The 25,790-nt window shown below is 41.1% G+C and overlaps 1 pseudogene across 1 annotated transcript; it reads left to right on the top strand.

The window, feature by feature from the left end:
• Positions 1–321: 321 nt before the first annotated feature.
• On the top strand, positions 322–25,790 carry LOC309819912 (centrosomal protein of 78 kDa-like; annotated as a pseudogene). The gene is made up of 10 exons: positions 322–673; positions 3,793–3,965; positions 4,068–4,139; positions 5,399–5,536; positions 7,543–7,673; positions 21,599–21,676; positions 23,147–23,314; positions 24,166–24,336; positions 24,643–24,690; positions 25,228–25,790. The product of its transcript is annotated as a centrosomal protein of 78 kDa-like (transcript).

The following is a 25,790-nucleotide window of genomic DNA, read 5'->3' as shown; positions in this document are numbered from 1 at the left end:
GCGCTGCCGTAGTCTCGAAGCTGCCGACACCGCTCCTCAGGCCGCGTCGTCATGGGAGGCGGGTCTGCGTGCTGCTCCTCAAGCCGCGTCGTCAAGGGAGGCGGGTCTGCGTGCGGACGCACGGCGAGCGCGCGGAAGTCCTCGAGCCCCGCCCCCACGGGCCCGCCCGGAGGCTTAAACCGCAACCCCGCGGCTCGGGAGGGCGTTGATGCCCGCGCAACACCAGGCCGCGCGTGGGCTCCGGAGCACGGCAAGGAGGGCTCGGCCTAGCTGGAGCCCGTGGCCCTATGTCTTCTGGCTGCGACGCCGGTCCTGCGCACGATGCGGGGCCGCAGCCGCCGGGCGGTGGGCGCCCGAGGGGCCGGGAGGCGAGCCGGGACCCACAGGAGGGTGTGGGCATCCTGTCTGCAGCCAGCGTCCCCGAGGCCGCGCTCAGGCCGTGAACACTCGGTGAAGCTGCGCCCGGACAGCGCGGCCGACTCCTTCTCGCGCTCTGAGGACCTGTGCGCGCTGCAGGACTCGGTGCCTCTGCCCTCCGTGCGGGCTTCCCTGAGGGAGGGCCTGCTGGACTTAACGCCGACTGCCGCCGCGGGTAGACTGGGCGCCGCTCCTGAGCACCCTCTGCCCCTGATCTGTATCCAGAGCTTCTTCCAGCCACAGCTTGTCGAGACAGGTTTGTACTTCCCGCTTCCAGGGGCCCTCGTGTGGGCGCTGAGAAGCGGGGTTTTAAATGGTTAACGGTGGAGGGTGGGCACTAGAACCGGTGCCCAGTGCCCGGGTGTGCGTGCACTGGACGGGGCGTGCGGCCTAGGACTCCTGCCAGCTCGGTGACCCCGGCCGAGTGCCTTAAGGCTTCAAGGTCTCAGTGTTCTCATCTGTAGCATGGGCTTAACAGGACCCAGCCTCTGTGGCGGTTACAAGGATGCACTGTGTTAATGCTTCTAGACTCTACAAAGTAGAACACTTAGCACAGTTTGGAGCATCGTTAATTGTTGCACAGATGTTACCTGGTCTGTTGAATGACTTTGCCTGGTACGCACCAAAGCGATTAGGAAATGGATATATCCCAGCTTCATTTCCTTTCCATTCAAACAGGGCTCAGGAAAAAAAAAATTTTTTTCAATAGGTGTATCATATATAGTGGAAAGAGCACCGGTGTCAAGGCAGCTTAGGGTTTGAATTCCAGGGCTGATGCTCTCTGTGGCCTGGACAGGTTTCTTTTGCACTACAATCCCCACACTTGTAAAATGACATTAAAAATCACTCTTTCTGTGGGTTCTTAGAATTAATTAAGCAGGTTATGTGTGTAAAGTATCCTGGCACTTGAATGAGTTGTCAGAACCAAGGGCTGCTGGAGACCATGCTTCTGCCCTAGGTAATCTTCCCTTCTACTGGGCAGCAAGTAAACACAAGCACAGGAGTCAGTGCTCTGGAAGAAGTGAGTTCTGCTGCTACAGAGCACAGAATCTCTCTTTTTCTTTAATTTAATTTTTATTCTATATTGGAGGATAGTTGATTTACAATATTGTGTTAGTTTCAGGTGTACAGTAAAGTGATTCAGATATACATATATCCATTCCTTTTCAGATTCTTTCCCCGTACAGTTTGTTACAGGATATGGAGTAGAGGTCCCTGTGCTATGCAGTAGGTCCTTGTTGATGATTTTATATATAGTCGTGTGTATATGTTAATGCCAAACTCCTAATGTATCCCTCCCCGCCATCTTTCCCCTTTGCAGAGCACAGAAACTTGGAAGGGAAAGTTCAGGGTAGGATTCTTGGAGGAAGTGCCATCCTCTCTAAGGATATGTAGAAGCTCCTGGAGTGGCAGGAGAAAGCAGTGTGTGTTGAAGTTTAAGAAATGCAAGAAAATATGGCAAAACTAATGTACAGGACTGGAACTCAGGGTTTGGGAGAGATATGAGAGTTGATACTGAAAACTTAGTGGGGCCCAACAGAAAGGCGCCTTGTTTGTCCTGTCAGAAGTTTGGATGTTTATCCTGAAGGCTGCGGGAAACACCAAAGAACAGTGAAATGGATTTCTGGTTTAGAGACTCACTTGGACCTCCATGTGGAAGGCAGTTGATTGGGTGCAGGGTGAATTGTAATCTAAGGGTCCCACTTAAGTTATAAAAGGTGGGACCGGGTTTTGCAGATCTGAGAGAGAATGGGTGAGGCCTGGTGACCAGTTAGAAAAGGGAGGGCAGCAAGCGTGGGTGACAGTTTACAGCTGCATCTTTTTGAGAGATACAGAGCACAGTAGAAAGGCATTGGGGGTGGCGAGAGGATCTTACTTCATCTTCAGTGCTTTAGAGGGGCCTGGTAGACACGTCTGGGCCCAAGGTACAGATGTGGGCTTTTGGGAGGACAGGTGTTTGAAGGCATGGTAGAGACTTAGGTTATCCACAAGAATATCCAAAGAATCATAGGTCTGAGAGTTTTTTAAGTGGGTATATTTGAGGATGTTTATAAGCTGAGAGAAAGTAGCCAGCAGAGGAAGGGTGTGAAGATCTAGGAGAGGAAATGATTGTTCATTTGTTTTCGAAAAGCTGAATACTTATCATGTGCCTGGCCCTTTTCTAGGACCTGGGGTTCACACCATCTGTTATCTCTTCTGCAACGACAGTTCAGCTCATCCCCTGGTGAAGAGAAGTCAGATTATTCTTTGCATCCCATTCAGGTATAAGAAGTGTTCTGTACCTCTGAAGGGACTTTACTTAACCAGAGTAGTAAGTTAGAAATCAAAAGAAATTAGAGCTGGAAGGGACCTGAAAGGCCACGGTACTTAATTTTGCCTAATATTTTACATTGAATGTAAGAAAAATTTATTGTAGAGCCCATTCTCTTCAGAGTTCCTTCACTGAACTTTCTTTATGTCTTCCATCCAATGGGCCCAGCTTGTAGATTTTGGCCTTCTCCTAAATTTGCTTCTTCATCCATATTACATTTTGCCCAGACTGTGGCAGAAACTCCTGGGTGGTTTTGCGGCCCCTGGTTCAGTTCCTCTAAGTTCATCTGCCTACTCGTGTTGAGTGATCTTCTACCATAAAAAGATGTGCTTAAAATAATGCTGCTACTGGCTTGCCCACACAGAGTTAGTGCATACTAGCCGCCCAGCGTGTGCTCTGCACAGAGGCGTGTAGTCTGAACTGTGTTTGGCCAAGCCTCATAGGGCTCTTTGCCCTGAAGAAGGGGAGCTTTTTGTGATCACTCCCTTAATCTAATTGGTCCTTCAGCAGCGGGGTGCCTTTTTCTAATCAGCGGAGGCACCCTTACTCAGCCAGTGGTAGCCCCAGGCCTCATCACCTGTGGGGTACAAGCCATGCTCTCTCCCAGGCTTGCTTTGGCCAACATCTCTATTTTCATTTCTGTCTCTACTTGTACTTGGACCCCTGGCCCGTAGTCATCCCCACCTGCAGCATTTACAGTGCCCAGCAGGAGTCAGGCTTGAGTATGTTTTCACAGATGTTCCCTCTGCAGTTAATGCACCTCCTACTCCAACTCTGCATAGCCTCATCTTTCTAGATTGTACTTCAGGGTTACCATGAAGCCATCACTTAGACATAACTTTTTGCCTCCATAGGAACCTCTGCGTATAAAGGTTACGTTTATTTATCTCACGTGATTGAAATTTTGAGTTTTTATACATGTCCCTCTTTAATGAAGGCTTTAAGGGCAGGAGTCGTTTCTAATCCTTAGCACAGAGCAGATGCTTTTGTTTTTATTTAGATGCTTTTTAATGATGATAAAATGTATGGTTTAAATCACTCATTTTACAATAATTTTGCTTTAGGTTGTGACAGAAATAAAGTTTACAGAAGTCGTGTTCCTGCGATATGGAATAAAGATGTGACCTTCCAGTTGTGTAAAGCTCATAAATGCTGTGTAAGTGCGTCGGGTGTGCTAAGGAATGTGGAGCTAAGTGGGCTAGTTGTGAGAGAGAGAGACTTAACTATGTTAACAAAGGTAAGCCTTCATTGTGTCCTCCCAACATTTGATAGTTGCTTTTAGGGTGCTTTTGGGGCAAACGAAACCAAAAAAAGTTTAAACTGTTCCTCCCCATTAAAGGGATTGAATAATTGGCTTCTTTGGTGCACCTGTGTCCTGTGAATTCTCCAGTTGGAGATGGAGGTTTAGAAAGTGAGTTTCAGTCTTGTTTAAGTCTCTTCCCATCAGACTGGTCTCGTGATTTCCTACACACCATGTCTGTCTACCTTTTTCCGTCTACCTTTTCTTGGTGTTGTTAATGCCTGGATTGTCTCCTGTACCTGCTCAAACCTTGGTCCATTCTCATTTGTACCATGGAAGTTTGTCATGCTGGATACTGTCAGAATTAACCTTATTTAAGTTTGTGTTAAGCCACAAACCACATGTTTTATATATTTTCTGTTTTTTGTGTTTGTTTATATTTTTATGGTTTCTCTTCAAGAAATATTATGGGAAGGGAAATAGCAAGATGTAAAGAGCAAAAAAGTTGAGCTTCCCTGGTGGCGCAGTGGTTGGGAGTCTGCCTTCCGATGCAGGGGACGTGGGTTCGTGCCCTGGTCCGGGAGGATCCCGCATGCCGCAGGGTGGCTGGGCCCGTGAGCCGTGGCTGCTGGGCCTGTGCGTCCGGAGCCTGTGCTCCGCAACGGGAGGGGACACAACGGTGAGAGGCCCGCGTACTGCAAAAAAAAAAAAAAAAAAAAGCAAAAAAGTCATCTATCTGCAATCATAATTATAATGCACTGTGGTATGTGTTTAAATAGGAAATACATGTAACGTCCCATAGGAGCAGCAAATTTAGTGGTGTCGGTGAGGGTGTGTCATGGAAGTAATCACAAAGCAGGTGACTCTTGATTAGGGTCCTGAAACATTAGTGTGCCTTCCCTGTGTCCAGTAGTGGTCTGAAGGGGTAAGGAAGCCTGCCTTTCAATTTGAGGGAACAGAGGGTTTGAGGTCCTCCCTCTTCTATTGCTCTAGTATACTGCATAGCAGCTAATAAAATACTGGGTTTATAGTTGACATTTACATCGCTGATTGATCATCAAGATTGGCATGTATTATTGGAAATGAAAATCGGAAGTCTTACGCTCTTTAGGTTTTTCTTTTTTTTCCTTTGTCTCAAAAGATGTAGTACTTTACTGAGTGGTTGGGAAGAAAGTTTGCAGTATCCAGTGTATTCAGTTTTAGTACTGAATAGAATTAAACTGTTGCTGTAAACTGGAATAACACTTTGTTACTGACAAGTTTTAGAATGCATCAGTTCATCAGTTACCTGTTTGGGAAGATTGTATTTAATGATTTTAAGAATGTGGCTGTAAACCTCCAATTGACTCAAGAAAAGCAAATAAGGCAAGATTGACAAATGTATAGGCTCTTCATCTTATTGTGTGTGTGGTTTTTTTTTTTCCTTTTAGTTACTTGTCAAGGTATAAAGAACTCTATCACTCTTAAGACAGTAAACTTCACGGGGTATAATTTGACATGGCAGGGAGCAGATTACATGGCCAAGATCTTAAAGGTGATTTTATGTTTAAACTTTCATGAAAACATATGTGATTGAAGCACATTAACATATTGATACAGATGGCAGTTAATTTTTGTCTTTTAATACATGTGAGTGCATCTTTTGTTTTGTAGAAAGAATATGACCAAATGGGGATGTGAATTGCTGTTGCATAAACTATAGTGTTGAATCCCCAGTCTTTGCACTTTAACAACTCTGTGGTTTCCTATCTTCTTCCTGAGACACTTAATCTGAGGTCCATCCTCCTCATACAGGGTGGTAAATTAGAGAACGATTAATATCACCATTTAAAGAAGTGAGACTGAAATCTCAAGCATCCTGAACATAGGAACTGAAGGGGCCTCTCAGCAGTTCAGAGAGTTATTACCAAGCCAGTCGGCTGAATTCTGTTCAGTTTTCTCCATAGCAGAGCCCTCCAGGTCCTTGTTTTGAGCTTATTTATTTTCATACACAATTCTATATGGATACTGTACATAATACTAAATAGTTGTATTAACTGGGTTTAACTGGTGATGTATTTACATCAAGATCTAACTTTGTTTTGTTGATATCTTTTTAGGGGCTTTCCATTCATCAAAGCTCGTGATGTATGTAATCAGTTGCTGGTGTTTAGCGATCATATTATGATATATAGGGCTTGAACTGGGAAAGGTAGATGGTCATTCTTGCTTTTTAAACGGACAGAGTCTTACAAGAAGCATTTCCCTCTCTGAAATAAATCATGTAAGACATGTTTGGTCGCTCTCCCAATGCAACGGTGTAGTTGTGTGGATTTGGCACACAACTGGCAGCCTTGTGGTTGTCTGTAAACAAGGAAGCCTGTTGTCCAGTAGGCAAATCAGCTGTTACCCGTGAAACGAACTTGACTGCCATTTCTGACCCCTCACATGGAGCTCTCATACTCAAGAACGTTCATATGTTTGCAAGAAACGTTGTTTGCAGGCTATGTGTACAAACTCCTGATCTGAAAGCCAATATAAAGCAACATCTCCCAAACCTCTGCTCTCTCACCAAGGCCACACACATTCCCTAGATTATGGCCTCATGGCAAGCTAATACTGTGAGTATCAGATTCTCCTTCCCAGTGGTTCTGGGAGACTGCATAGTTGGTCTGTGAAAGGCACCACTGCTGAGGTTGAGAGAAGAGCATCTTGGGTGTCAGTCCTGCCCTTGCATGCCCAGAGAGAGGGGTGTGTACCGCGTTCTCCTGTTAGGGTTTTCCTATGCTGCAGGGTTTGCTGCTTGTTGTCAAAATGATGTCCTAGTGACTTGTCTTCTGCGTGGTTATATAATCCCAGCACACTTCTTTATGATCTGTAGACTTTTGTGGGGTTGTGGCCAGGTCAGGTTTTAAATGATTGGAAATGTCCAGTTGAACAGCATTGCAGTGGCAGTGAATCTTGATGGGAGAATTGTATTACTGTTACGCTAGTTTTGGCTTAAGGGTGATGAGAAGATGAAATTTCTGATGGGTTAGTTTTAGTTATGTATGTGTATGTGATTTACTTTTATAAATTCTAACATCTATTATTCCCAGCTTAGATATGTTGACTTTCTGATTATTCTTCTGATTCTTTATCAGTCCCTTTACTGATGTATTTTCCTCTGTAAAACTACATTTTCTTCCAGACTGTTTGTGTCTGATGGTGAAGAATAAATTTTTCATTTGCAGTATAAAGTTGATCTGAGAAAAAATGTCTACCTTGGATCTTCACTTGGCTTCTGTGAAAGAAACTTAATAAAATAATATGGGCAATTCCCATTACTAATCCTAACCATGTACAACAGAGGTCTGTACAGTAACATAGCAAAGATAAGTTCCTGTAATTTTACTTAGTCATTGCCTCTTTTAGACCATGGAGCAGTGAGAGACGTTTATAAATAATGATACCTCAGATCACTTTTGTTAAATGTCCTCTAATATTTGGATATTTGGTATCTGGCTTGTGTTGTCTTTTATACAATCTTGTCTTCTTTCTTTGCACTTTAGTTTAACAACTCTGTGGTTTCCTGTCTTCTTCTTGTGACACTCAGGTCCATCAGAATTTCCTGTGACTGTGACAGTAGAGAGTCCTTCCTCCTCAGAAATCGAAGAGGTTGATGATTCCTCAGAAAGTGTTCAGGAAGAGCCAGAGAAAATCAGTTTGAAACAAGAAGCATTGCAGGTACAAAGTTATCACTTTAAAGCTATAGAGCAGATTATTTTTCAAACAGCAGCCTGATTGCAACACGCCACAGCTTATGTGAGGGTTCTGTTTTCTCCTCCCATCTTCATTGTATCCCCTTGAATGGTTCCTTAAGCTTAGACCAAGGTGAATGGTGGACATTTGAACTCTAAGAAATAAAAATCAAAACACATCGTTAGTAATATATTTTCCTTTCCTTAGAACCTTAGTATATTAGATTTAGGGAGAACCGCAGTGATCATAAGATAAAGAAATTGAGTTCTGAATGAATCTAGTCAGCTGATTCAGGGTTCTTGTTTTACAGATGAGAAAATTGACAGTTCTAGTTGAACTCTGTTTTAATAAGAGGAAAATATGGCCTCATTTTAAATAAAAGTAAAGTTGAAAAAAGTTTTGATTTTGATATTCTCCTTTCCTAAAATAAAAAATATCAAGAAGCTACATTACATTACCAAACAAACCTGACCTCTAATGTCATTCCATACTTTTGTTTGTATGGACAGAAAAGAAAAATTGATTTTCATAAGAAATTTTTGCACCTCAAAAATAATATATTTATTTTATTTCAACTTTAATGCAGAGCTGAACATTTCTAGTAAATAAAGGAACACCATTTGGGGGGGACCTTGTCTTTGTGCTACAAAGTCCATGTTTAATTTTTAAAAATTATTTAATATGATTTTCTTTTCGTATGAAACTTGACCGGTTTCAGAACTAATTATCCCATTATTGTAGGACTATGGGAATTAACTCTTTGATTTTCAAAAGAGAAAGTTAGATTTTTATTTTTTTAATTAAAATTAATGATAATATAGAGAAATTTTAAGAAAAGAACTTAGAAAATTATGAAATGTTAGAGTAGGAGAAATCTATAGTTCATGTAGAGTTACCCCCTTTCGTTTTATAAATGAGCACCTACAATTTGTAGCATGTAGTGGTTTATTAGTAAATGGCAGAGTATGAGAAGACCCTAGAGCATCTACCCGCATTGCTTGTCATTTTAGATGTGTTGTATTCATTTCCTCCACGAGTAGACCAGGAGATTGTATTTCTAAAAGCAATGATAGACACTGGGGAAGACCAAGAAGTTTAAACACTGGGACCACAGAATAGCAGATTCAGAAGGCACTGAGAACCCTTTTAGCTCTTCTCCCTTTGACGAGACACTACAATGATGGTATCAAAGTGTTTAAGTATATGAGCCCACAACAATCAAGAGATTTCAACATAGTTTTGAAAGACGGAAGACAAGTGGAAGAGTGTGAAACTGAAGCAGTAGAACAGAGGAAAAGCATCACCTAGAATATGCACAGCGACCACCTGCAACTGAGGAGGATTCTGACCCCACCTGCAGAAGTAGCCCCATGCTCAGATGGGCATGTAGGAGAGAGGGTGGAGTTAGTTAAAAGTGTGACTGAAATAGGGGAGCTCATTGAAGGGTTGTGTTTGGAGGAGTGGACTCCCAGCCCCACCCTCACACTCCTGAAATGAGATGATTTCATTTTGAAAACAGTGAAACTGGCGAGAACTAGGGCAGCTAGTGTGAGTTTTTACACCCTAGAAAATTGTGTTTGGGGGAGATCCTATTGCAGTTACTCCCCGCTTTTTCCTGCATAAGAAACCAATCAGTCATTGACTTCAGGGAGCTTTCTGCACTCATTCTTAAATAGAAAATAACTGTCATTTGCCTGATAGTTGAGTAAAGCTTACAACATGAGAGAGGGGGAAAAAAGAGTGAAAACATATCCTGGTAGGACCAGGGACAATTTAGGGAACAAAATAATTTAAGAAAATCCCTAATTAGTATCCTGAGAGAGGTTTAAAACGAGCTAGCAACTATAAAATAAGACTAGGGTGTTAATTAAAAAGAGAATGGTCAGAAAGCAAGAGAGGTCTCTTGAAAATGAAAATAAGGTTGCTGAAATAAATTCAGGAGGAATTTTAAAAATTTCTCAGTATATGAAAAAGAAAGACACAGTGGAAAATGTGATAGCAATATGTTAGAGAGGTTGCATCTGGGAGATCCCACATGTTACTATTAACAAGAGAAGCCACTGCAATGAAGAGTAGCCTCTGCTCGCCGCAACTAGAGAAAACCTGCACGCAGCAACAAAGACCCAACACAGCCAAAAATAAATAAGTAATAATTTAAAAATAATAAAAAATAACAATAGTTGACGTAAACGTCATACAAAAGGAAATCCAAACAGCCAGTAAACAGAGAAAAGTGTACGACTTCATTAAGTAATATGAGAAAAGTGAGTCAAAACCAATGAAACTACATGCCAATCAGTTTGACAAATACATAAATAAAGTGTGGTAGTATCAGGTATTGTAGACCTGGAGTACTATGGGAATCTTCTGCCCTGCTTATACTGGAGTATAAATCGACACAACTACTTTGGAAAGCATTTAGCACTCTCCATCAACTGAAGGTATATAAATAGCCTGTGAGCCAGCAGCCCTCACCCCCGCCCTGTGTAAATGCACCGGAATAACCGGTACAGCAGGATTCCTGTCCATGATTTGCATTAGCACAAACTGAAAACAAACCAAATGTCTATTAAGAGTCAAAAATTAAATAAATTTTGTGTATTCGTACAGTGGGAAAACTATCCAGCAATAAAATTGAATGAACTAGAGCTACAGGCTGCAATGTGGATGAATTTTTTAAACCAATGTTGAGAGAAAGAAATAAGATAGAAAAGACTTCATATACTATGATCCTCTACATAAAGGTAGATGTTGACAAAACTAAACTCTTTTGTTAGGGATGCATGCAGGTTAAAGGAAAGGATTGTCAAGAAATGAGGATGGTGTTTAACCTGGAAGAGGAAAGGAGATTGTGATGAGAAAAGGATATGGGGGGGCGGTTTTGAGATGCTGACAAGTATCAATACTTTCAGATTCGAGTAGTGGTTATGTAAGTATTCTTTTTTTATTTGTCACATTGACAATTTTGTCCTGAGCACTTCTCAGTACACATATCATATTTTACAATTAAAAGCCTGAGTAAAGAATCGGTCGCTTCTTGACTGCTGGATGTGGGAGTGGGATGAGACTATTTCATTTTAAGCCCTTCACTGCTGCTTGCGTTCACATGTTCATTCATTCAGCCTTAACTGAACATATGCTGTGTACCAAGCACTCTTCTAATTTTATATGTGTTTTAACGCATGTAATCCTCACAAGAGCTCTGTGATGTGGGAGCTTATCTCCATTTTATAGATGAGGAAGTTGAGGCCTAGAGTTATAGAACTTGTCCAAGGTTATATAGCTAATGGGTAGTGCCAGGCCCATTTGCCTCAGAGTCTGAATTTTTACAATACAATCTAAAAGAGAAATTTAATTACTAATTATAAGCAAAAAAATTGCACATTAAAGAAGATGACAAGTTTTCATCTATCCAGTTAGAGAAAAGCACACAGTCTGTCTTTCACACACGTACATCTTGTATTGGCAGGGATTTTCCTTATTAAGCAATTATTTATTGACCGTCTACGTTGTGCTAGGCACAGGTGCTGGGAATAAACACTTAATAAAATACACCCCCTATCTTCAGATAACTTGCACTCTAAGTGAGGAAATAAGCCAACAGTTATAGTAGAGGTTATATACCAAGTGATACATCGCTGATGGATGGCAGTATAAAATCTCAGACATCTTTTGGAAAGAAGTTTGGAGATAGGTATCTCAGAGCCTTAAAAATGTTCATTTGCTTTGACGTGAAACTCATTTTTATGGATTTATTGCAAGAACGTTATTCTCAATATGGAAAAAAGCCTTCATGCATAAAAACGGTTATTTTGTCTGATAATATTGAAAAGTTGGAAAGAATTTAAATGTGTAAAATGGTTAACCAGTAAAACCACTCAGTGGAATATTTTGTAGCCCACACAAAAAAATCAAGGTTATGAATCCCCTGATTATATGAGAAATGATTGATTTCAATGTTAAATGGAGAAAAGGTGAACATAAAATTTGATATCCAATACGATGGGAGCTTTGTCCCAGAAAAATCACCCTAGCCGGTGTACAGAAGGGAGGAAGGAGAGCAGATGACAGGAAGGAAAATTATTCCAAAGCCTTATCATTAGTCTTACTTAAGTAATAGAATATCAAGCAATTTTACTTTCTAACTTTTTTGGTTCCATATTTCCATGTAAGGGACATGAATTATGAATACTTTATAGTAAGAGGACACAGTTTTTCTTTCTTTTTTTTTTTCATTTTAACATCTTTATTGGAGTATAATTGCTATACAATGGTATGTTAGTTTCAGCTTCACAACAAAATGAATCAGTTATATATATACATATGTTCCCATCTCTCTTCCCGCTTGCGTCTCCCTCCCTCCCACCCCTCCAGGCGGTCACAAAGCACCGAGCTGATCTCCCTGTGCTATGCGGCTGCTTCCCACTAGCTATCTACCTTACGTTTGGTAGTGTATATATGTCCATGCCTCTTTCTCGCTTTGTCACCGTTTACCCTTCCCCCTCCCCATAGCCTCAAGTCCATCCTCTAGTAAGTCTGTGTCTTTATTCCTGTTTCACCTCTAGGTTTTTCATGACATTTTTTTTTCTTAATTTCCATATATATGTGTTAGCATACGGTATTTGTCTCTCTCTTTCTGACTTACTTCACTCTGTATGACAGACTCTAGGTCTATCCACCTCATTACAAATAGCTCAATTTCGTTTCTTTTTATGGCTGAGTAATATTCCATTGTATATATGTGCCACATCTTCTTTATCCATTCATCTGATGATGGACACTTAGGTTGTTTCCATCTCTGGGCTATTGTAAATAGAGCTGCAATGAACATTTTGGTACATGGCTCTTTTTGAATTATGGTTTTCTCAGGGTATATGCCCAGTAGTGGGATTGCTGGGTCATATGGTAGTTCTATTTGTAGTTTTTTAAGGAACATCCATACTGTTCTCCACAGTGGCTGTATCAATTTACATTCCCACCAACAGGGTAAGAGGGTTCCCTTTTCTCCACACCCTCTCCAGCATTTATTGTTTCTAGATTTTTTGATGATGGCCATTCTGACTGGTGTGAGATGATATCTCATTGTAGTTTTGATTTGCATTTCTCTAATGATTAGTGATGTTGAGCATTCTTTCGTGTGTTTGTTGGCACTCTGTATATCTTCTTTGGAGAAATGTCTATTTAGGTCTTCTGCCCATTTTTGGATTGGGTTGTTTGTTTTTTTGTTATTGAGCTGCATGAGCTGCTTATAAATTTTGGAGATTAATCCTTTGTCAGTTGCTTCATTTGCAAATATTTTCTCCCATTCTGAGGGTTGTCTTTTGGTCTTCTTTATGGTTTCCTTTGCTGCACAAAAGCTTTGAAGTTTCATTAGGTCCCATTTGTTTACTTTTGTTTTTATTTCCATTTCTCTAGGAGGTGGGTCAAAAAGGACCTTGCTGTGATTTATGTCATAGAGTGTCCTGCCTATGTTTTCCTCTAAGAGTTTGATAGTTTCTGGCCTTACATTTAGGTCTTTAATCCATTTTGAGCTTATTTTTGTGTATGGTGTTAGGGAGTGATCTAATCTCATACTTTTACATGTAGCTGTCCAGTTTTCCCAGCACCAGTTATTGAATAGGCTGTCCTTTCTCCACTGTACATTCCTGCCTCCTTTGTCAAAGATAAGGTGACCATATGTGCGTGGGTTTATCTCTAGGCTTTCTATCCTGTTCCATTGATCTATATTTCTGTTTTTGTGCCAGTACCATACTGTCTTGATTACTGTAGCTTTGTAGTATAGTCTGAAGTCAGGAAGCCTGATTCCTCCAGCTCCGTTTTTCGTTCTCAAGATTGCTTTGGCTATTCGGGGTCTTTTGTGTTTCCATACAAATTGTGAAATTTTTTGTTCTAGTTCTGTGAAAAATGCCAGTGGTAGTTTGATAGGGATTGCATTGAATCTGTAGATTGCTTTGGGTAGTAGAGTCATTTTCACAGTGTTGATTCTTCCAATCCAAGAACATGGTATATCTTTCCATCTATTTGTATCATCTTTAATTTCTTTCATCAGTGTCTTATAATTTTCTGCATACAGGTCTTTTGTCTCCTTAGGTAGGTTTATTCCTAGATATTTTATTCTTTTTGTTGCAATGGTAAATGGGAGTGTTTTCTTGATTTCACTTTCAGACTTTTCATCCTTAGTGTATAGGAATGCCAGAGATTTCTGTGCATTAATTTTGTATCCTGCTACTTTACCAAATTCATTGATCAGCTCTAGTAGTTTTCTGGTAGCATCTTTAGGATTCTCTATGTATAGTATCATGTCATCTGCAAACAGTGACAGCTTTACTTCTTCTTTTCCGATTTGGATTCCTTTTATTTCCTTTTCTTCTCTGATTGCTGTGGCTAAAACTTCCAAAACTATGTTGAATAAGAGTGGTGAGAGTGGGCAACCTTGTCTTGTTCCTGATCTTAGTGGAAATGCTTTCAGTTTTTCACCATTGAGGACGATGTTGGCTGTGGGTTTGTCATATATGGCCTTTATTATGTTGAGGAAAGTTCCCTCTATGCCTACTTTCTGCAGGGTTTTTATCATAAATGGGTGTTGAATTTTGTCAAAAGCTTTCTCTGCATCAATTGAGATGATCATATGGTTTTTCTCCTTCAATTTGTTAATATGGTGTATCACGTTGATTGATTTGCGTATATTGAAGAATCCTTGCATTCCTGGAATAAACCCCACTTGATCATGGTGTATGATCCTTTTAATGTGCTGTTGGATTCTGTTTGCTAGTATTTTGTTGAGGATTTTTGCATCTATGTTCATCAGTGATATTGGCCTGTAGTTTTCTTTCTTTGTGACAGCCTTGTCTGGTTTTGGTATCAGGGTGATGGTGGCCTCGTAGAATGAGTTGGGGAGTGTTCCTCCCTCTGCTATATTTTGGAAGAGTCTGAGAAGGATAGGTGATAGCTCTTCTCTAAATGTTTGATAGAATTCGCCTGTGAAGCCATCTGGTCCTGGGCTTTTGCTTGTTGGAAGATTTTTAATCACAGTTTCAATTTCAGTGCTTGTGATTGGTCTGTTCATATTTTCTATTTCTTCCTGATTCAGTCTTGGCAGGTTGTGCCTTTCTAAGAATTTGTCCATTTCTTCCAGGTTGTCCATTTTATTGGCATAGAGTTGCTTGTAGTAATCTCTCATGATCCTTTGTATTTCTGCAGTGTCAGTTGTTACTTCTCCTTTTTCATTTCTAATTCTATTGATTTGAGTCTTCTCCCTTTTTTTCTTGATGAGTCTGGCTAATGGTTTATCAATTTTGTTTATCCTTTCAGAGAACCAGCTTTTAGTTTTATTGATCTTTGCTATCGTTTCCTTCATTTCTTTTTCATTTATTTCTGATCTGATTTTTATGATTTCTTTCCTTCTGCTAACTTTGGGGTTTTTTTGTTCTTCTTTCTCTAATTGCTTTAGGTGCAAGGTTAGGTTGTTTATTCGAGATGTTTCCTGCTTCTTAAGGTAGGATTGTATTGCTATAAACTTCCCTCTTAGAACTGCTTTTGCTGCATCCCATAGATTTTGAGTCGTCGTGTCTCCATTGTCATTTGTTTCTAGGTATTTTTTGATTTCCTCTTTGATTTCTTCAGTGATCACTTCGTTATTAAGTAGTGTATTGTTTAGCCTCCATGTGTTTGTATTTTTTACAGATCTTCTCCTGTGATTGATATCGAGTCTCATAGCGTTGTGGTCGGAAAAGATACTTGATACAATTTCAATTTTCTTAAATTTACCAAGGCTTGATTTGTGACCCAAGATATGATCTATCCTGGAGAATGTTCCATGAGCACTTGAGAAAAATGTGTATTCTGTTGTTTTTGGATGGAATGTCCTATAAATATCAATTAACTCTATCTCGTTTAATGTATCATTTAAAGCTTGTGTTTCCTTATTTATTTTCATTTTGGATGATCTGTCCATTGGTGAAAGTGGGGTGTTAAAGTCCCCTACTATGAATGTGTTACTGTCGATTTCCCCTTTTATGGCTGTCAGTATTTGCCTTATGTATTGTGGTGCTCCTATGTTGGGTGCATAAATATTTACAATTGTTATATCTTCTTCTTGGATCGATCCCTTGATCATTATGTAGTGTCCTTCTTTGTCTCTTCTAATAGTCTTTGTTTTAAAGTCTATTTTGTCTGATGTGAGAATTGCTACTCCAGCTTTCTTTCGGTTTCCATTTGCATGAAATACCTTTTTCCATCCCCTTACTTTCAGTCTGTATGTGTCTCTAGGTCTGAAGTGGGTCTCTTGTAGACAGCAAATATATGCGTCTTGTTTTTGTATCTATTCAGCCAATCTGTGTCTTTTGGTGGGAGCATTTAGTCCATTTACATTTAAGGTAATTATCGATATGTGTGTTCCCATTCCCATTTTCTTAATTGTTTTGGGTTCGTTATTGTAGGTCTTTTCCTTCTTTTGTGTTTCTTGCCTAGAGAAGTTCCTGTAGCAGTTGTTGTAGAGCTGGTTTGGTGGTGCTGAACTCTCTCAGCTTTTGCTTGTCTGTAAAGGTTTTAATTTCTCCATCAAATCTGAATGAGATCCTTGCTGGGTAGAGTAATCTTGGTTGCAGGTTTTTCTCCTTCAACACTTTCAATATGTCCTGCCACTCCCTTCTGGCTTGCAGAGTTTCTGCTGAAAGATCAGCTGTTAACCTTATGGGGATTCCCTTGTGTGTTATTTGTTGTTTTTCCCTTGCTGCTTTTAATATGTTTTCTTTGTATTTAATTTTTGACAGTTTGATTAATATGTGTCTTGGCATATTTCTCCTTGGATTTATCCTGTATGGGACTCTCTGTGCTTCCTGGACTTGATTAACTATTTCCTTTCCCATATTAGGGAAGTTTTCAACTATAATCTCTTCAAATATTTTCTCAGTCCCTTTCTTTTTCTCTTCTTCTTCTGGAACCCCTATAATTCGAATGTTGGTGCGTTTAATGTTGTCCCAGAGGTCTCTGAGACTGTCCTCAGTTCTTTTCATTCTTTTTTCTTTATTCTGCTCTGCAGTAGTTATTTCCACTATTTTATCTTCCAGGTCACTTATCCGTTCTTCTGCCTCAGTTATTCTGCTATTGATCCCATCTAGAGTATTTTTCATTTCATTTATTGTGTTGTTCATCATTGTTTGTTTCATCTTTAGTTCTTCTAGGTCCTTGTTAACTGATTCTTGCATTTTGTCTATTCTATTTCCAAGATTTTGGATCATCTTTACTATCATTATTCTGAATTCTTTTTCAGGTAGACTGCCTATTTCCTCTTCATTTGTTAGGTCTCATGGGTTTTTATCTTGCTCCTTCATCTGCTGTGTGTTTTTCTGTCTTTTCATTTTGCTTATCTTACTGTGTTTGGGGTCTCCTTTTTGCAGGCTGCAGGTTCATAGTTCCTGTTGTTTTTTGTGTCTGTCCCCAGTGGCTAAGGTTGGTTCAGTGGGTTGTGTAGGCTTCCTGGTGGAGGGTACTAGTTCCTGTGTTCTGGTGGATGAGGCTGGATCTTGTCTTTCTGGTGGGCAGGTCCACGTCTGGTGGTGTGTTTTGGGGTGTCTGTAGACTTATTATGATTTTGGGGAGCCTCTCTGCTAATGGGTGGGGTTGTGTTCCTGTCTTGCTAGTTGTTTGGCATAGGATGTCCAGCACTGTAGCTTGCTGGTCGTTGAGTGAAGCTGGGTGCTGGCGTTGAGATGGAGATCTCTGGGAGATTTTCGCTGTTTGATATTATGTGCAGCTGGGAGGCCTCTTGTGGACCAGTGTCCTGAAGTTGGCTCTCCCACCTCAGAGGCACAGCACTGACTCCTGGCTGCAGCACCAAGAGCCTTTCATCCACAGGGCTCCTTAATTTGGGATGATTCGTTGTCTATTCAGGTATTCCACAGATGCAGGGTACATCAAGTTGATTGTGGAGCTTTAATCCGCTGCTTCTGAGGCTGCTGGGAGAGATTTCCCTTTCTCTTCTTTGTTCTCACAACTCCCAGGGGCTCAGCTTTGGATTTGGCCCCGCCTGTGCGTGTAGGTCGCCGGAGGGCGTCTGTTCTTTGCTCAGACAGGACGGGGTTAAAGGAGCCGCTGATTCGGAGGCTCTGGCTCACTCAGGCGGGGGGTGGGGGGTGTGTGGGGGGGGGTGGGGGGGGTGGGTAGGGAGGGTCACGGAGTGTGGGGCGGGCCTGTGGCGGCAGAGGCCAACGTGACGTTGCTAGCCTGAGGCGCGCCGTGCGTTCTCCCGGGGGAGTTGTCCCTGGATCCCGGGACCCCGGCAGTGGCGGGCTGCACAGGCTCCCCGGAAGGGGGTGTGGATAGTGACCTGTGCCCGCACACAGGCTTCTTGGTGGCGGCAGCAGCGGCCCTAGCGTCTCATGTCTGTCTCTGGGCTCCGCACTTTCAGCCGCGGCTCGCGCCCGTCTCCGGAGCTCTCCCAAGCAGCGTTCCTAATCCCCTCTCCTCGTGCACCAGGAAACAAAGAGGGAAGAAAAAGTCTCTTGCCTATTCGGCAGGTCCAGACTTTTCCCCGGACTCCTTTCCGGCTAGCCGTGGTGCACTAACGCCCTGCAGGCTGTGTTCACGCCGCCAACCTCAGTCCTCTCCCGGCGCTCCGACAGAAGCCGGAGCCTTAGCTCCCAGCCCCGCCCGCCCCGGCGGGTGAGCAGACAAGCCTCTCGGCTGGTGAGTGCCGGTCGGCCCGATCCTCTGTGTGGGAATCTCGCCGCTTTGCCCTTCGCACCCCTGTTGCTGTGCTCTCCTCCGCGGCTCCCAAGCTCCCCCACTCCGCCACCCGAAGTCTCCGCCCGCGAAGGGGCTCCTAGTGTGTGGACACTTTTCCTCCTTCACAGCTCTCTCCCGCTGGTGCAGGACCCGTCCCTATCCTTTTGTCTCTGTTTAGTTTTTTCTTTTGCCCTAACCAGGTACGTGGGGGGTTCCTTGCCTTTTGGGAGGTCTGAGGTCTTCTGCCGGCGTTCAGTAGGTGCTCCGTAGGAGTTGTTCCACGCATAGATGTATTGCTGATGTATCTGTGGGGAGGAAGGTGATCTCCGCGTCTTACTCTTCCGCCATCTTCCCGGAAGTCCTCGAGGACACAGTTTTTCACAAAAATTTAATACTGTGTACTAATTCCCTCCATTAGAGGGAGAAACTATTCCATGTAACTGCACTTTGATGTGCTATTTAGAACCAGTCAGGATGTTTTACTCTACTTTCCTCTGACTGTGGTGAGGGTTTTTTTGTTTGATTATTTGTTTAGAATTTCCTTAAAATCGGTTTTAGAAGATTTATTGAACCATTATATTGAAAGTAGAGGAATTTTGCAATTTTTTCCCCTTTTCCCCATTGAAAACTTGGCTGGCTTTAGTAATGAAACATTGAAGAATTTGAAGTTCTTAGACTGTCAATTTTTTAAACATGATCTGAATATAAAAGTATATGTTCATTGAGCAAATTTTTGAAAACAATGAACAACTCATTGAAGGAAATAAAAGCCACCTCTGCATGTACACACACCTAATCTGCTCTTTTGTCTTAAAGAAGTATCAAAAATATTTTGCCATGTCACTAAATACTCTTCTACATCAGAGAATTTGATTAAGCTTATGCACCGTCTCCCAGGAAAAACGCACAGATAATTATGAATGTAGAACTCCTGAAGCCCATTCATTAACTCTGGTTGACACCTGTTGTCATTCTTTTCTTAGTGGCTTCATAGCGCATTCCTTCAGACAGTGAGCTGTTTTTGTTTAAACCAGCCCCAATTTGGAGGCTCTTAGCTTTCTTCTAGGGTTTGGTTATAAACAATCTTATGACATCATGTTGGTAGATAAATCTTTGCCCCCATCTTTGATTTCCTTAGGGTAAACTCCTGATGTAGGATTGTTGTTAGGTACCAAGAGCTACCCTCCTGAAAGTGATACCAGTTCCTCTCCCAATGATGGCATATAATAGAGTTCCTCATTCTTTAAGTGATTGTTCAGAGCAGTTAAAAGGTATAAATATACCGTACTGTTTTCATAAGTATAGGTATTCTGATTGTTTATCGCTGCCTAAGAAACCACCCCAAAACAGTGGCCTAAAACAATGACAGTCACTTACTTTGTTCACGAACCTGGAGGTTGAGTAGAATATTAATTCTTTTACTACACTCTTACTGACTGAAAACAGTATCTATTTGACTAGCTCACAGTTCTGCAGGTCAGAAGTCCAGGCACAGCGTGACTGGGTTTCCTGCTCAGACACACGGGAACATGTGAGTTCCCTCCTGAGAGTGTTAAAGCATGTGAAATGTAAGTGTAAGACATTGAGCCCCAAACGTTGGATGTTCACCATAGTTTGTGTGGGTCACAGAGCTGAAATCAAGATGTCAGTCAGGCTGTGTTAGCATCCAGAGGCTCTGGGAAAGAATGCCTCCAGGCTTCTTCGGCTTGTTGGCATAATTCAGATTCTGCAGTTGCAGGACAGAGGTCCCCATTTCCTTGCTGCCTGTCAGTCGGGGGACAGTCTCAGCTCCTAGAGGCCTCTCGCTTGCCTTCCCTGCCACAGCATTGGACTTCTTCAGAGCCAGCAATGGAGAGTCTCCTTCTTGTCCCTTTTGTACTTCAATTCAGGAAGAGTTCAGGTCCTTTTCATGGGGTGCCTGAGTAGGCCATATCCACCTAGAATAATCTCCCTATCTTAAAAAATCAACTGATTTTGAACCTTAATTCCGTCTGCAAAATCCCTTCACTACAGCTAGATTTAGAGTTTGATCGGATAAGTGGAAGGTTTGTGTACTTCAGTAAGTAGGAGTCTTAGGGGCTCTGTTAGAATTCTGCCTATTGCAAGCAGTGTCCCCACTTCAAGGACCGAAGTGTCTTAGTTCCTAAAACTCCTAAGAGAGTTTATCAGTGTTCATTTTATTTCCGTGACCTTGGTGAATGGGAAGACTACCACCTCCGTGAGCAGGAATGGCACCCAGCGTCCTGAGTCCACAGTGTGGCTCTGCTACTTAGTGGTGTGACCTTGGCTGTGCTGCTCTACTTACTCTACTTCTCTGCCTCTGTTTCCCTCATCTGTAAAATAACATGGAGTTAGTGATCGTTCTTTCCTCGTAGGGTTTTTTGTTTTATAAATTTATTTTATTTATTTATTTTGGGCCGCGTTGGGTCTTCGTTGCTGCTCGGGGGCTTTCTCCAGTTGCGTCGAGCCGGGGGCTACTCTTCGTTGCGGCGCGATGGCTTCCCTTATTGCGGAGCACAGGCTCTAGCGCGCAGGCTTCAGTAGTTGTGGCACGTGGGTTCTAGAGCATAGGCTCAGTAGTCGTGGCGCACGGGCTTAGTTGCTCCGCGGCATGTGGGTTCTTCCCGGCCTAGGGCTCGAACCTGTGTCCCCAGCACTGGCAGGCGGATTCTTAACCACTGTGCCAGCAGGGAAGCCCCCTCTTAGTGTTTTGATGATTAGATTATTTGATACCCAGGGAACTCCAGGAACAGTGCTTGACTGTAAATTGCTTTAAAAGTGATTACTTTTTAAAAACATGCTTTTGAATCTGCAATTATGCAATTCAGGTATGTTAAGCATGTTCATTAATAGGACTTCCTGCTATAAAGAGACCCACAAATAAAAATAGAATTTTTCTTTCTTGGTCTTCTTATTTCTGACTTACTATGTTATACGCATATGCCTTTTATGGTGGGCTGCCACAAACTTATGTTGGAAAGAGTGGAATTTAAATAAATTTTTACTATGCTAATTTGATAGATTTTGATAATTCATTTCACTAGCATGGTATGATATTACCAGTAGCAGACTAAAATCTGAGTTCACTTCTGGCTCTGCCCCTAAATCCTGATGAGTCCTATAGCTGGAAAGACTTTTGGCTATTATACTACGAATTAGTTATAACATTTACTCTGTTTGTTTAGGAAAACCTGGAGGAGTGCCTAAAGCAGTTAAAGGAGGAAAGAGTAATAAGACTGAAGGCTGATAAATGAGTCAGTGAGGTAAACAAGTTTCTTCTTCTGCTTTTGAGAGTGTTTTGGTTTTATTTTGATTTGATTTTAAGCCATATACACATAATTTGTAAGCTTTAAAACTGTAATATGTTGCAAATTGGTTGTATCATATGGACTTTTGCATTTACTGGTATTTAGTGATCATATGATCTATATTCCAGAAAGCATGTTTTTAAAAATGTGAAAATCTGGTTTTGTGTGTGTGTGTGTGTGTGTGTGCGCTTTTATATGACATTAGCATATTTCCTGTTCATGATTCTTTGATTCAAGAAGGCACTTTTTGTGCATATATTGTATATACAGTAACATAAAAGACATGATGAGACTGTCCTGGCAGTGAATTAGCAAAGTGAATCATTTAAATAAATTTAAGATATTGGAAAACTTCTAAGAATGCAATGAAAGATAAAAATATATACCATGAGGGGGCTTCCCTGGTGGCGCAGTAGTTGGGAGTCCGCCTGCCGATGAAGGGGACGCGGGTTCGTGCCCCGGTTGGGAGGATCCCGCGTGCCGTGCAGCAGCTGGGCCCGCACGTCCGGAGCCTGTGTTCCGCAGCGGGAGAGGCCACAGCAGTGAGAGGCCCGCGTACAGAAAAAAAAAAAAAAAAGAAAAACAAACCATATATATATATGTGTATATATATATATATATATATTTACCATGAGAATTACATTAGGTAATGTGCATGAAAGCAGGGCATAATCTAAAAAGTTCTATCTAAATATAATTTATCACAGGGTGAGTGTAGGGAGGAATTTTTGAAAGTGCATCCATTGGATTGGCGGACACTCATTCAATAAACGTTGAGCACCTGCTCATGTAAGGCAAAAGGGGCATCATAAACATTAACGGCCTTTCTGAGAAATACTAGAGTTGAGCTTACAGGGGCTTTTAAGTGCATAGATGATGAGCGGAAGGGGAAGAGTTCACGGGGGTGAATATTTTCAAGAAGCCAAAGAAAATATTGGTGATCGTACATTTAATAAATTGGGTTGGGTATGATTTAGGACTTTTAAACGTAAGCATTAGATATTTTGCTCACTAAAGTTAATTCTTAACATTCAGCAGAGTTGTAATATGTTTTGTTCAGATCAGATTCTATAATTCACTTTCCAATTTAAGAGAAACTTAAAGCAGGTAATTTTCCGATGTGGAATGAGGCTCCGTTATGAATTGAACCAGTTAGAAATGTGATCTTTTGTGAAAGATCATTAATAAAACGGTAACTTTGGTTTATTTATATACCACCTGAGCGTTATATAGGAAACTTTATTGGGTGCCTGTGGGTTTTGGTTACTATGTGATATGGTCTCTGTATTTACTGGTGGAGAGTTAGGTTAATTACAGATTAATTACATTTTGAGTGTTTTAGTTTTGTTCCTTGAAACTAGGCAAGACTACTTTTGATGACAATGAGAAAAAATCATGTCAGACATTTTCCGTCTTCTTTTATAGCTGGAACATGAAAATGCCCACTTAAGAAATATGAATTTCTCTTTGTCTGAAGCCCTTCATGCCCACTCATTGACAATCATGATCCTGGATGATGAAGGTGTTTTGGGCAGCATTGAGAATTCTTTTCAGAATTTCCATGCTTTCTTGGATCTCCTTAAAAATCCTGGGTTAGTTCATTTCTCTTCATGGCGTTCTTCTCTTTGCGACTATAATGGTAGTTTGCTGAGGAGCTGGAGCAATTTTCATCACTTTCGTGGCCATATTTAGTGTAATTATAGGTAATATAGTTGACTTTTTAAAATGAGGAATTAAATTTTTTAAGAAATGCAAATAGGGAAGCCTGCTTTGGTAGAGTGGGGAGCTCATTATAAAAGAGTAACCTGTAGATAGAGTAATTAGTAGGTGTAGTTTTTTGTAAAGACTAAATTGAAGGCAGTTTTCACTGCAAATATTCGGGAATGGATAAGAATTTTCCTATCTTTCATTTACTTTGCTTGTTTGATAAGTTTGAATTAAAGTTATTTTTGCCTTAGACATAAAAATTATTATTAATCTGCAGGGGAGATACAGGTCAGTGGTTCTCAACGGGGAGCAATTTTGCTGGAAGACAGAAGTGGAGATTGATAGTTGATGGAGTAGTGTTTTGTCAGTGAATGAATTGGTGTTGGTGTTGGGAAGGAAGGAACAAACACATTCTTGGAAACTGGAGGAAAGGTGGTAAAGAAGTGTGGGAATAGAGGTGTGAGAGGTAATGGACGAGGTGCGTGGTAGATGTTGAAGCTGCTAGTCAGACAGTGTTCAAAATGGAGCGGTAATAGGTAAGGAGATGGGATGTGTCCTAGAGGATGAATCTGGAAAGGGCTGAGAATTTGGGGGAGAGAGAGGCTTGTAGTCTGGAGTAGGATGTTGGCTTTTAAGATTTTAGAAGTACTTCATGACTGTAGGTCTGGGGAAATCTAAACTGCTCTTATGTGATTATAATAACCTTTGTCTTTTCTCCTTTCCTCCTCTGGTCAAAGCTTGGGCAGCTGGCCACAATGGCTAGCATAGATGAGTCAGATTTTCATTTACTAGGTCGTCCCCAGATGAATTCTACTGTTAGTAGTCCACGTAAAGAAGAAAAGAAGCCACTTGAAGAAGAAAAATCAGAATCAAAACAGGATGCCCCAGGACAAATGCAAAATATCCAAGTAAGTGGACAGAACAGCACTTAATAATTCTAAGAGTGATTAGCAAAAAGGAAATGACCAAGTCAGGGAGAAAACAATAATGATCAGTCTCTAGTAGTTCACATGCTCAGGAGCTAGAAGATTCTGGAGTCCTTTCCAAATCTGAGATTAGTAAATGTGTGCCCATTTCATGACACTGTATTGTTGTAAATAAGGAGACTGGAAGTTCTTCAGAAAATTTATGAGTTAAAGCAAACTATCCTTATTAGAGAAAATATTCCAGATTTTAAATTGTATAAATGTCTATTCTATTCATATTTTATCTAGGTTTCTATTTGTATGCAGTCAGCTTACAATGAAGGAACACTAATGAAGGTACACATACTGATATAATTTTTAAAATAAGTAATCCAGACATAGCTAATAGGTAACATATGACAGTGAATCACCTGGTTATGGGAATGGGAGGGGAAAACCTGTCAGCTTTTCCTCTAGCCTTGCTTGGAGCCCCCATCAGCCAATCTCAGACTGGTCTTGGGAACTGACAGCTTGAGAACACAGTCTGGTCACAAACTATATTATATACTGTTTACATGTGCCTGGAGGATAGCAAAGAAATTAATTTTCTTACAGAATAGGGTTTTATTTTTAGTGAGGGAAAGGAAATGGGTAATAACTACCCCAGTCACCAAAGTCTGAAAATGTAGCGGACACAGCCTTGGATATAGCTAGGTTAAGCTGAGAATCACTTGGCAAGATATAATTAGAGAAAAACTGGCTCTGAAATCTTCTGAATATTGACTGTGTTAATAATAAGATCACAGAGTAACATTGAAGTTTTGAACTCTACTTTTTAATGGTTGACTTTGTTCATCACTGAATTTTTGTCTTGTCTTTTGTCTTTCCCTCCAGTTTCAGAAAATTACAGGTGATGCTGGGATTCCTTTGCCTCTCGACTCCTTCCATGTCCCAGTCTCTACTCAGAAGGCCTTAGAAACTTCCAAAGACAACCTGGGGGTCGCAGTCACAGAGCAGCGGCAGGAGTCTTTTGAAGATTTCATTGCTAGAACATGTTCTCCTTCAGCAGATGTCATTTCTGGAACTAGAAGTCAAAGAAAAGAAGAGGAATTATCTAGAAATAGCAGGTCTTCTTCAGAGAAAATGAGCAAAGCAGGTGAATATACGAAAAACTACTCTGCTAAGAAACAACCTGGGAAGGACCTGCATTCCTGTTCTGACTCACCTGTAAAGCAGAAAAGCAAAGGAATTGGGCAAAATAATTCTTTGGTTAATAAACCAATTAAAAGTGTGTCTTCGAAAAAACACATTTCTGTTAAGAAAGAGAGTAGAATAGTGACTTTCATCAAAGACAACTAAAAAGTAAACTCAATCTACTAGAACATTCTGAAAGTGATACTCCTGGATCTGATTGTGAATTTCAAGAAAGCATCCATACTCTATCACACCTAACATAG

The sequence above is a fragment of the Grampus griseus genome (assembly GCF_964374135.1).
Source record: "Grampus griseus genome assembly, chromosome: 3".
NCBI lineage: Eukaryota > Metazoa > Chordata > Mammalia > Artiodactyla > Delphinidae > Grampus > Grampus griseus.
This window is presented reverse-complemented; position numbering and strand designations above follow the sequence as displayed.